The sequence below is a fragment of the Rhodnius prolixus genome, unplaced genomic scaffold, assembly GCF_049639745.1.
Source record: "Rhodnius prolixus isolate KJV_2025 unplaced genomic scaffold, Rpr scaffold_1, whole genome shotgun sequence".
NCBI classification, from domain to species: domain Eukaryota; kingdom Metazoa; phylum Arthropoda; class Insecta; order Hemiptera; family Reduviidae; genus Rhodnius; species Rhodnius prolixus.
The window spans coordinates 21,904,274-21,917,566 of record NW_027411581.1 but is presented as its reverse complement, the minus strand read 5'-3'; the positions used below and the strand labels follow the sequence as shown (position 1 = coordinate 21,917,566).

The following is a 13,293-nucleotide window of genomic DNA, read 5'->3' as shown; positions in this document are numbered from 1 at the left end:
TCATTGTTCTCGTGCGGGATACACTTTCATATACTGATGAACAACCGCCGTACACGAATGTATAAATTTCCTGCCCTCTCTTTATTGAGTTTACTCATAATAATATTAGCATCAACAGTAATCTTTAATTTTGTTGTCCAACTTCTTTGCTTTTTGTTGTCTGAATGACCTCTTATACCGTCGGAGCTGCATTGGACAATCAACAGAACGGCAGCTGCTTATTGGATGTAGGATATATCTTACAAAAAGTTTCTTTAATTTTTGCCTTTTAAAGATTCATTGGTTGAGAGTTGATGAAAAAAGATGTAGATTAATACCGCGTAAATTTGCCTTAAACCTCTAACCTCCGAAGGGAGTATTGGAGCGTTAGATAAAACAAAAGTCCATCCATAAGATACTCAATAAGCACTAGTTATCGCATAATACTTGAATCAAGTGATTAAAGAACAATTATAGAAAGAGTTCAATCTCCCAGTGATTCCCAGAGAGTTTATACAATTCTGTACAAGCTACAATCTCAGAAAGAGAAACCTCCCCAAGCAAGGAATCTGGACATAGCATAAGAGCAACAATCCTTCTCAAAGGGGCTTGTTTCATTCCAACGCACATTGCGGTAAATTAGTTGTGTACGGACAATATTAGTGACTAGCAGCGTTGTCCTGAAGGGGGAAACTCGCCCGACCGGAAATCAATTTTATTGAAGGGAATATTTTAGAGATTTTCTTTAAAATGGCTCCAACGTTTTCCTTTAAACACAATTATGGTAGTCTATCACTTTTATTTAAAATATTTTTTCCAGAAAAATGCGTTTAACTTCGTACTTAATTAACATACGAGGGGGTTGGTTAGGCTTTTTCGTTTAAGTATAAAGCACGGTTTTGTGTGCTCCATGTTACTAAGGTGGGATGAAAGTGTTGCCGAAATTCCGAAGAATGAAAATTCCACTCCGAAGAATGAAAGTACCATTTTTTTTCGGGAATTTTCGATTTTTTTTTAAATTTTCTCAAAGATGACTTTAACTTATTTTTCTTAAAAATTGCTCCAGATAAATCTGAAATCCACCTTTAAGATGCTCAATAAATACGCAAGGTGCTCAGTGTTAATCTACAGGCAAAGAGAGAAATTCTAATATTTTTAAGTGTTGCTAAAAAGTATAGTTCCTAAATAAATTGATAAAGTAATGCCTATTTTTCAGGCGGGCTTTACGCCCAACTAACAATAAGGTGCGTTGGAAGGAGGCTAAGCAGTTCTTACATTAACCATTAATTAAAATTCAAGGCTTAGCCTGGGAATCGAACGCAGTACCACAAATACATACTAGATTTGCAAATTGATGATAAATATTTGTATTATTAATTAATTAATCAATATGTAGACGACATTTTGAAGAACAGTCAACTCATCACCTGAAATAGCTGGTGAATCCGAGACCTGTTCAAGTTAAACAGAATCATGTAAACAGTTGGAATGGAACCTCCAACTCATCCGGTACCTTTTGATCTTTTGAAATCCGCTGATTCATTTCCGTTTGGCAACAGCGGTATGTTAAAGAGGTAACGGGTTTGAGGAGTCAATGTAACCAACGAACTCTCTTCCGCGCCTGCTCGTCATCATTCTCGTTATCTGGAATCCCGGTGTGTAAACCGAGACGGTAAAATTGCTCTCGATTCCTTATACTGTAAGAGTGGTTCTTATTAGGAGACCTTAGGGTTTTGAAAAACTACCTGGCTATCTAAAGATTCGAATAAGAGGATCAGTATGAGGATCGCTTCCAACTGAATATTGAAGCTACTATTTCAATAGAAGTCAGCATCACTTAAAAGACAGAGGTATACATCGCGAAAGTCACAGCTGGCACGTTTCCATCTGAGCTTAAATTGAGCACCAGACACAATGAACCATCCATGAGTCTAAGGATAACTTGCTAACCTAGTTTCTACTTTCTGAACCCCATAATTACTGTGGAAGTCCAGGATCAGGAGTCTTCGGCATGAATAGAGCCATAATATTTACACAATCTCTCTGAACCCGATTTACGTGGCCAAAAAAGTTCATTTTGTCGGTAAAATGAATCTTGTGATGTCCAAGTCCCTAGCAGCAACTGTACTTAGAAACGATAGAAAATTGCGCTAACGTAAAAAAAATTTAGCAAATGCCAATTGAGAGAATATTATGTTGCCAAAAAGCAGATATTTTGAGAAAACAAAAATGAAAATCGGCATGTTTGAAAAAAAATAAAATGAATAAAGTACCTGAACCTTATAGTTAACGCAAAGTCCGTTCGATAAAATTCGTAACAGTTTTTAATTATACTTTGTTTAAATCTGTTACTGACTTACGTTTCATTCTCTTTTTACGAAAGTATAATTACAATTAATAAGATAGGGAATGGATTATCTCAGTGGTTTGCGTACAGGATTCTCAGTGAGCATACTTTTCAGCAGCCAGCAATGCAACGAAAAAGCTCTGGGAACCAATGATTTCAGACCTTGAAGTGCCTTAAATTAAAAAAATATAATAATAATTCAAGATAATTAGAAATCAATAATAATTTAAATAGCAAAAAATAAACTACTGTTTTTAAAAAAGTCAAAAGCAAGGAAAGTTACTAACGAAACTTTGGAGCATATTTCCTTGTAACAAACAAAATATCATCTTACCGGAAACTGGAAGTACGCTACAATGAATTTCGTGCCTGTTAATACGAGGGTCGGTTGAAAAGTCCGTGCAAAGTCAGAGAGATAGCATCACTGGCGCGTATCGAGATTATGTCTTGTTAGTAGCATCTCTTGGAAGTACACACACCAAGTTTCAGCCAGATCGGTCTATTTCTTTGTGTTTGGCATTCGTTTGAATCGAGGAAGTCGAGTGATTTTCAAAAAAATGGACGAAAAAGAATTTCGTGTGTTGATTAAACACTACTTTATGAAAGGCAAAACGCCTCAGGAGACTAAAGAGAAGCTTGATAAACATTATGGTGACTCTGCACCTTCGATTAGAACAGTTTATAAGTGGTTTCAAAATTTTCGGAGTGGCCATATGGGCACAAGTGACGCTGAACGTTCTGGACGCCCTGTTGAGGTTACTACTCCAGAAATCATTGATAAAATCCATGATATGGTGATGGATGACAGAAGAGTGAAGGTGCTGTGGGCATCTCGAATGAACGGGTACATAATATTTTGCATCAACATTTGGACATGACAAAGCTATCCGCAAGATGGGTGCCGCGATTGCTCACGCTTGACCAAAAACGAAATCGTATGAAGTGTTGCAAGGACGGTTTGCAGCTGTTCCAGAAGAATCCGCAGGACTTTAAGCGTCGTTTCGTCACTGTGGATGAAACATGGATACATCACTACACTCCTGAGACCAAAGAACAATCTAAACAATGGGTTACCAAGGGGGAATCTGCGCCAAAAAAGGCGAAGACCGTTCCTTCGGCCGGAAAGATTATGGCGACTGTCTTTTGGGATTCGCAAGGAATAATCCTCATCGAATATCTGGAAAAGGGTAAAACTATTACAGGTGCATATTATTCATCGTTATTGGACCGTTTGAAAACCGAGCTGCAAGAAAAACGCCCACAATTGGCCCACAAAAAAGTCCTTTTCCATCACGACAACGCACCAGCTCACACCTCAGCAGTTGTGGTCGCAAAATTAATGGAAATAGGGTTCCAACTCGTTTCACATCCCCCTATTCTCCAGACTTGGCTCCCTCGGACTACTATTTGTTCCCCAATATGAAGAAATGGCTGGCGGGGAAAAGATTTTATTCAAACGAGGAGGTGATTGCAGAAACGAATGGCTATTTTTCAGACTTGGACAAATCCTATTATTCGGAAGGGATCAACAAACTAGAGCAGCGTTGGACGAAGTGTATAAGCCTAAAACGAGACTGTGTTGAAAAATAAAAAAGTTTTACCCCAAAAAATTAAGTAGTTTTTATTTTTGCACGGACTTTTCAAACGACCCTCGTATGTATCAGAATTACTGTACGATCCTTATGGAATTATTAGGAGACAAATTATGTTGTGGAACAAGCAGACATGTATTCTGAACTCTTGATAGGACAAATATTGTAGAATATGGTTTCTAATTTAGTTACCAGCAATTTCATTATGGAAAATATTCTTTGTTTAATCTTCCTCGAGGGCAGAAATGAAAGTTACGTTTGAAAAGGTGACGTTACCAAACATAAAACTAGTAAATAGCCAAGGTAATGAACTAGTATATGGTGACGAAATCAGTGAAGTAATTTCTTAATATCCGTGCCCCAATAATACAAAACATGCCCTTAATTTTCTCATTCTACAATACAGTGACTGTCATAAATATTTTTATAAAAAACAATTACTCATAATACACATGTAATGCAATGGCAGACAGATTTTTTTTTTTTAAATTTATTAAATGGGAGATCTACAGCCATTAGTGCTAAAAGGGTTTTATTATTATTACTGTTAATATCCAAATTGTAAACGTGCATTTCACCGGAATAAAAATTTTCACCGACCTTATCGTCTCAAAAATGCCCTAAAATGAATTCTCCTAAAGAAATGATAAAAATAGAAGTTATGGATTCATAAGTTTAGAGAGCATTTCGAAAGAATCTCAGAAGAGTGAATAATGTTTTCTGTAAAGTTTTTACGTTCTGTTTCGACCATCACAAGAAATCAAAGCTTGTAGAAACTGGGAATCGTCGCTATTTTCATTGCTAAAGCTTTATGCTTTAAGAAATCTTAAAAATCCCCTTACAAAACAGGCTGGAATTCTCTACTTCTTTAAAAAAAAAGTGTGGCAGAAATTGACGATCAAAGAATGCGAAAGAAAATGTAAGATTTGCACGAAGCAGAGCAACGTGGATACTTCGGGAATCTGACTGCATTGCCAGAATAGATTGATTGAATTTGCCATTGATGGCTGGGTAAGCTAGAAAAATAATGGTTCTAGGCTCGCTTGGTTACTTAAGTTCAAAGGAAGACTTTCCAGAGTGGTAAAAAAAGCTCAAGATCACCTGAAATAACTTCAGATCCTGGTGAAGCCTCCATCCTTTGTAGACTATATGTAGTACAAACTGGTAATTAAGAAAATCAAAATTAATTACGCCATGTTACTTTTGATCTGGTAAAGTAAACCTCTATCTCCTTTTAATTGGATTTGTAAATGGTTTTAAAGAAAACCTGCACAGAATTTAATTTGGAACTCTGTGGAGTCCATGCTGGAATAAGTCGCTATTAAAAAATAATCATAATTAAAATTATAAGTTATACTTAAAGAAAAATATGAAATAATTTTTCTAAATGATTAACGAAGCGTATAAAATATTCATACGAATAATAAAAGATTATGGTGTTGGGATGGCATGAAAAACACTTGAAGAACTGTTATATGTTCGGGTGAAGGAACTTCTTGTAATTAACGACTTGAAGAAATAGCGCAAGCACTAGATCGTAATTAATAAAACAATTGCAAATGGCAGTTTATGTAGCCAGGATACATTATCTCACTGCCCAGTTTCTAAAATATACATTTCTTCAGTTTACTTTACATTAAATTTATCACCTCATTCAGATTTATCATGAAAAAAGTAGAAAATAATTTTTATTGTTAGTGTAAAAATAATAGAAAATGATAAAGACTTTATATCATTGATTGTGTCACATGAAGTTTGAATTTTATTACTATGAAATCATAAAAGCTTTCATAACGTTTTTTGTAACCGTTTTGGCACGCATTTTGTTTCTAAATTATCGTGAAAACTCGCAAAATCGGATATTTGGTGGACGGATTTTGACTAGAACCTCAGATCGGATCGTTACAGCAAATTTTAATTGTTTTTCCTTTGCCGATAGAAAATTTACAACTTTAAATGTGCAAATGAGCATTCTTTGGACAAAGTCCAAACAGATAAACATTCAAGGCTGATTAAGAGAAGATTCAAAAAATTATTTTGAAATAATGTTCTTTTTTATTTATTTAATTTGGATGATAGAATCTTGTGAAAGATCATTAATACAAATTTAACTGCTGTTGAAATAATAACCTAATTCTCTTGGTTATTTACATTTCGGCCCTGATATTTTAAGGAAATACGCATCACTGTAAACTAAAATTAATTATTTTCCTTATTTGAGTATAAAATACATTACTGTAAATCTTCCCTGGTCCCCTTAAAGATGTTGTTTCTAACTTTCTAGTCCGGCATTGTATTGATTAAACAACATTAACTAAAAAAGCTTTGAAAGAATCGTACATTGCAGCTGCTTTAATTCTTCATTACCTCACATTGCGCACTTTCATATTCATATTCACCCTACTTTAGTATGATTGACAACATACTTCTATTCAAATTTAATATAAAGTAATGTGTAATAAAGTTTTGACTTTTTGGTTTAGTGCGATTAAATAATCGTTATTGAACAATTCTCATTTATTATAAGAATCATTGAGACTTATTTTGAAAACTGTGAGGTTCGAATGTCGTTAACTTATTGCCAATTCAGAAATACCTTGTTGTAAAAGAAAGTCTAGAACTGCGAAAATCTGGTGAGAACTTGTGATTGCTCTCCTTGCCGTTTATAACATCCGGATTGACAACAGTTTACTTCTAGAGTGAGCGACACCCGAGCAACTTAAAGTGCTGGTTACATTAAGAAGGCCACCAAAGGTAATTAAATATAGGAACAAGTTGCAATGTTGGAGATAAATCTGTCAGAACTTTAAATCTAAATCTATCTAGTGTCCAAACTAGAAGGAAACCAGAGCGTACTGGCATAACATTAAATAAGAGGCCGACAAGGTCTCCGTGGGTTAAGCGACTGGCTTCACTCTGTGGAGCTCAAGGATGCAGACAAAACGAGCAAAGCTTAGCTCAGGAGGAACAGGCAAACATAGATCTGCTGTCTATGCAGGCAGTTATAACCGTAAAAGAACTGGAGCTTGCCTCGGCATTAGCAAAAATAGGATCATTGTCCATTTGGTGAGCACCTGAAGAGTCGAAGACAGTACTTGACATTTACAGGTTCTGTGGAGAAAAGGAGGAGATTTCAAAAATTTTAGAAGAAGATATGGAAGCCTGAGCATTTATCCTCCACTTAAAATCGTCCGATTCTGAGTCTTCTCAGATATCTCAAATCAGATCTATTTCAGATCTATGAGAGGTCTACCCCATAGGAATGACTTTCCGAAAGTATCAATGATTTGATCGGTGCTGGTAAGATTTTGACACTATTTTATCCTTTTAACCATCGGAGATAATGTGAAAGAAATTCTCTTTACAAAAGTCTGATAATAGTATTTACGAAGATGGAAGAAAGTATACAAGTCAAACTGTCTGTAAACGGCAACTGAGACGATTCAGAACAATGACATTGTCCACCAGAGCGTATCCACATCGTTCCCCAAAAATTGTCAAAAAAAAAGAAAACATCTAAGTGAGTAGACTTTGAATGTGAATAGAAGAAAACCACCTGTAATCGACCTAGAAACTGCTATGAAGAAGATTATTGCAATATGAGAAAATATTTTCATGGAATCACAGATGCATTCCTACCAGGAAGGTGTAGAAAGTGGACTTACTCTCGTTTTAATGTCCATTGAATCCTCCACAAATTAATGTTAAAGATTTAGATTATTTGATTAGCATCTAACGTGTGTCATTCAGAGGTTTTGTGTTTTAACTGCAGCTTAAAAGTACTAAATCTAAGTTGAATATTACGGGGACTGCTTAACTTTTTTGTTTCTGATTAGTTTATTGCTATGCCTTCCAATTAGTATTTTTTGTTATTCAATTAGATTTTTATTGACTTCACCACTTAATCAATTAGGAAGGCAACCAAACTGACTACCAGTACCACCTTGGCGATTGTGGTATTTCGTTCTTTATGAGTAAAAAAGTTTCGTGAACATCTATACAAAGTAACATTATTATTTTATTTATTTATTAAAGAAAATTAGAGAACAGACAGTTTATTCATAAAAAACAATATCACAGTTATTTTAAGACTAGGTTCATTCCAATACAATGATATTGTTTTTGTTACAACTCCTATAAAATGGATCTCTATGTAATGGTAGTATTGGTTATAAGAAATGTTTAACCGCTAACGGAAGTGAAGAGAACTTTTTTTGCTTTAACGGAACCCCAGTAAAACTGAAGAAAATGTTAAAATATACTACAATGGCTTCTAAGAAAAAAATAAGCTTGTCTACTTCAAATGACTCGAATTTGACTCTTATTTATTTAAAATTAAGGTGAATTTTCATCTAAGGTAATTGCAGCAGAGAACCTTCAGTAAGATTTTCTGTCTAAGTTCTGCCGTTAAACAAACCACCTCCATCATAGAACGCTGAACTGTGGAGACTTCCTGAAAAGGAATATCAAACCAACCTGATCGAACTGGACAGTCATTCTGTTCATTACTATTCCCAAAACAAGTTTCTTTCATTTCTTTAACAATTGAAAATGTTTTTAAACTTCTACTAAAACTCTTAAGTCGCTGATGAATCACCATAATTATTGATGGATTGGCCAAATTGGTTAGAAAATTATCGGTATAAATGTTGACTATTTGTATTCTAGTTATAAGTTAATTTGGACACATCTTCCGAATCAAAACATTTACAGAACTCATAACAGTAAAACAAAATAGCCTCTGCATGAATCAACGCTGAATAGTAACGGAATGCCACAATGCAGTTTACTACTTTATGCTGTTCAAAGTAACTTTTGCAACAGCTTATTTCTTGGACCACTTGCGGTCCTGAAAAGGGGGTTGCAAAAAATTGAAATATTATAGTCTGCCAAAACACTCGAACTATGTACTAATATATACAGATGTGTTCTTATATTGGCATCGCAGATAAAAATTGACATTTGACAATTTTGGGAACGCTACTTAGAAAGCCCATTTAATAATATGGTACCTTATTGGGTAATGTACTTCTCAATTTGTGTATGTTTTCGCTACCAAGTGCTTTGTCTTTTACATCTCAAGATATTCATTGAGACTTGAATTCATTGAAACATCGCAACTTGAAAAGTAAAACTCTTCCGGCAAAGTTAAGTTGTTTGAAGTATTTAAAGAATATTGCTGTAAATACTGTTATTGTTGACACTCATCATCATCATCATCGCTTCACATCGCTGAAGACTTTAAGATTTAATGTATCTTCTTAAATATTTCATTCAAAAATTATTAATCTACAATTTACTTATTTGGTTTCTGGAAAGCAATGACTCAGGGACCAGCAGTTGACATTTTGAAAAAGGATTATTTTCTTTTTGAATTTTGTTTTTAACAGCAGGAGGAATAATTGGGGTAAAATGAAAGAGACAATCTTCTTCCATTATTTTTTTCAAAAAGGTCAAATTTCGACATAAAAGAAGCTTTCTGAAATTTTTAGATATATGCTTAAGTATCCACATCGTACTAGATAAATCAAAATCTTACTATAAAAGAAACTGCGGCCAATAACTAATAAGAAATAAAATAAATCAGCTTACAAAAAATTCTGACAAATTCAAGGTAAATTCAATAAACAATAGGGAAATTAAAACATTTATTTATTTTTAATATTTCAGCTCAACCATTTGATAGTTACTTTTGAATGGAGTTAAAAAAACAATTCTTATGCAATCATAAAGGGGGAACTTGACCCTATTTAAAGGAATATTAAATAATAATTATTTTCTGATGAATAAATCAGATCCAGATGCTGGCCCTTAGATTTTCTCTTCCTAGGCCGTTGTTGCAACACAAACTATAGCTGGAGTCAAAAATTTTCTTAAATACTCTACGTTAAAGACAACTCTAGTTGAAGTTTGATTAATAATTTACATTTCCAGTAAATCGCATCACTTTAATTAAAGATAATATGGCTAGTAATGGTCCATTCCTTGAAAACCAGATCTTTAAAAACGAATAAGATCTCATTACTAGAATTAAATTATAGAAATTTCAAAATTGAAAGAAATGCAAGTAAGACTAATGATTTGAGACATTTGAAAATTAGGAAATGGAATGCATTTTAGGAAGTAAAGATCACTTTTGAATTAATTTCTTTTTAATCTGATTAAAACCACCTAACTAGGACCCCTAAATGTGGCGTTAAACCCTTACCCGATGAAATATCCAAATCAATCTAAATAAAAACAAGCTTCCAAATTCATTCGATAAACAGAGAGAAATTGCCTGTTTATTAGATCATTTAATGTCTGCAGATAGTTTATCTTAAGAAGACAAAAACACACAAAAAAATCCTGAACTGTGCAGATTATAGTGTTTTATATAAAAGGAAAATAAAAATAATAACAGTAAGTTTAGAAATAAATGTGTAAGCACTCAATTGAATAAATATTCAAAAATGTAAAAGAAATGTATTAAATAATTCCCAATAATTACTGAACAAACTCATTTGAATGAAGCTCATTGGTTCGAATTAAATTATTCAAATTTGCAATACAATGATTTTTTCGTAGTAGTTTTTTTTTTCTGAAAACAAAATTTTAAAAATAAACCAAGGTCAATTAAGGCGGCCTTTCATATCTACTTTAACAACAAAAATAAGGAAAATGAACAAGTAACTTACTATTTTAGAAGAATTTAAAGCATGTTGTATTCAGTTTAGTTTAGGTAATTTTAGTATCTAGCACTCTGTTCACTTCACACTGTATATATTGGGCCCGAGTTGTGCAGTGAATCTAGTAACTACACAGTAACAGTTGTTGATTGGGGACTGTACAAACCGGCCTCAGGTCTGCTGAGTGCCACGTCACCACAGAAGGTACACTGAACGAATATCTAGCGTGTATCCCGTCTACTTCACTGAAGCCTGTGCTGGCTCCTTCCACTCACAAGACAATCTCTTCACCTAGTCACTTGGTCCCCCTATACTTTATTGAAGTTATTTCCAAACTCCTTCCACTACTTAGTTAATGCACAGCTAACGCCATCTAACTTTAGCTATAGGTAACATAATTAAAGTTGTCTACTTCCATTTATGTTCTACATATCATTTGTTACCACTATTTTTGTTGATAATAAATTTAATAACAGGCTTATTTAACCTTCAAACTAATCGGAATTCTTATTTTAAAAACATAGCTAAATGTTAGGTAGATATTTTGGTTTTTACTTACATAAATTTGTGACTTATGTTTGTCCCAAGGTCTCACAGGTCATGAAAATGATGTAAGAACTTAATTGTCTTCCGTCTTTTTGTAATGAACAGGGTTATAACAATGAACACGGTGATTGTAAAAAATTGTCCATTTTTTACTCACAAATTTTAGTCTAGGTAATATGCAATGCCAATTCATTCAGGAAGACTTTACGTCAACATATGAGGTTATTGGCATCTGGAGGTTTTTCCAGTGCACTACCAGCCTTCGAACAGTGTACTTTCGTTACAGACAACACTGTCCATCACCGGACAGTGAGCTGTAAGAAGCTTCTAGGAAGAGAAAATCTAAGGGTCAGCAGCTGGATTCGAACGCGGGACCTCCGCGTGGGAAACCAAAACGCTAACCGCATAGCTAGTCCCTTCCATAAGGGATTAGGGTCCGATATGTCCAAGTGTACCTAGGTCGTTATATAGCGGAAAATCTCAAGATATGTCTAAAGGAAAACTCGAAGCCCAATACAAAAACATTTTACGTTTATTATAAAGATTATTATTGTCACCAATCAGGTGTCAAGAACAGAGGCGGATAGCTAAATTCTTTACTTAATTTTCTCATTAAATAAAATTAAAAGCTTAGCCTGGAGAATCGAATCCAGTACCGCATTACATCTTAGTATTGCGGGCCACGCCTACCACTCGGCTTCCGAGGCGCCGAGTGTAAAACTAAGAAAGAACAACTAATGGAAAGAAGTGCTCTACAAATATAAATATGTTTTAATGCTGGCAATAATATTGTATGATTTGACCATATTTGATCAATTCGATGGGGAATTGAGATAGCCAGGAATTCTAGAATTCCATGGGACATTCCATATTAACAAAATAAACATTTCCATTGTGTTTAAGTTTCGTGTGGAGTCCAGATCTACAGTTTGGTATCACAGCATAGATCATTTTTTTGAACGCCACAGTTTGATCGTATTAATGATACAATTAATAAGAAAAAGATTTCAACTTGACAAAGAGTCTTGCTTACGCTTCTGCCCAAAATCTCTCAATCTTCTCCGAATGATGTGACTCGCAAATTCTAACATAATCTCATAATGCAATACTTCAAACCAAACCTCCCTACTTTACCCAAAAAAATTGTAGACGCACTTCTGGTCAGATTGCATAAATTTAGTAAATAATAAAGATAGCGGTAAATATTTGTTAAGAAGTGCATCCTTCACCTTCTTGAAGATTTATTTATTTAATTTAAGAATTCTTCAGTAATTTCCAGCACAACAATAGCGCATTGTCTATCACATTCAAACTTAGGAGTGTGAGAAAGTTAACAAAAGAAATATTGTAACGGACTCTTCTTTCTTAATTGCTGGCGAGAACAAAATTAAAAAGTTACAGATCTTATCAAACAGTGCCTTATTCACAATTCAGTTACAATAATTATTAAAAGTGAAATAAAAACAAAATAGTTTACTTTTAACGAAGTCAATTTATATTTCCGTGTTCCCTTATTTGATGGTCATCCTGTAGAGTTGACTACGTAAAAAAACGAAAACCAACAGTTGAACTCTTTCATAGTAATGTAGATACTGAAATATTGCATACGATGTATGGGATAGTATGTGCGCAAGATCGAAGGATATGCTTTCATGTTGTAGAATGTATTGCCAATTTTCATGACAAATTTTGAAAATAACGAATAAATTAGTTATCGCGAAGTTGTAATAAATGAAATGAACAAGCGCTTTTAATCAAACAAATGTTTCGATAACTTTGTACAATATCCAGCCTGTTGAATTTACTTATGAAATGTGAATTCAGTCAAGAGTTCTACACAGACGGTAGCCAATGTATGCCATTCAGATATAATCGTTGACATGTACGAGTATAACAACGACTTAAAGCGAATTACGAAGTCATGTGGGAACTTCTGGAACTACCAAGCTTATCCATAATATTCTGACAATTTTTTTAAACTCCATCTACTGTGAGCTTCCATATTTTAAGAAGGGTATATTTTTCCTTCAAAAGTGAGTGAAACGACTTTTGACTTTGTGCCAATTCATGAGAAATCTTATAAGAGCTTATAATAGTTGAGCATTCTCAACGCTTTTAAATCGTTAATTGATTTGTTTTATCTACAAAGAAAAGTGCTGAT

The 13,293-nt window shown here is 34.1% G+C and overlaps 1 protein-coding gene across 3 annotated transcripts in view; it reads right to left on the bottom strand.

Moving 5' to 3' along the window:
- bdg (sodium-dependent transporter bedraggled) overlaps positions 1–10,871 on the bottom strand; it is a 103,425-nt gene extending 92,554 nt beyond the window's left edge. For 2 of the 3 annotated variants that reach the window (XM_074134492.1, XM_074134505.1), the window contains exon 1: positions 10,596–10,871. The gene's annotated coding sequence lies outside the window, so the exon portion shown is untranslated. The remainder of the gene's footprint in view (positions 1–10,595) is intronic. The other variant, XM_074134497.1, reaches the window with a different exon arrangement.
- Positions 10,872–13,293: the final 2,422 nt, after the last annotated feature.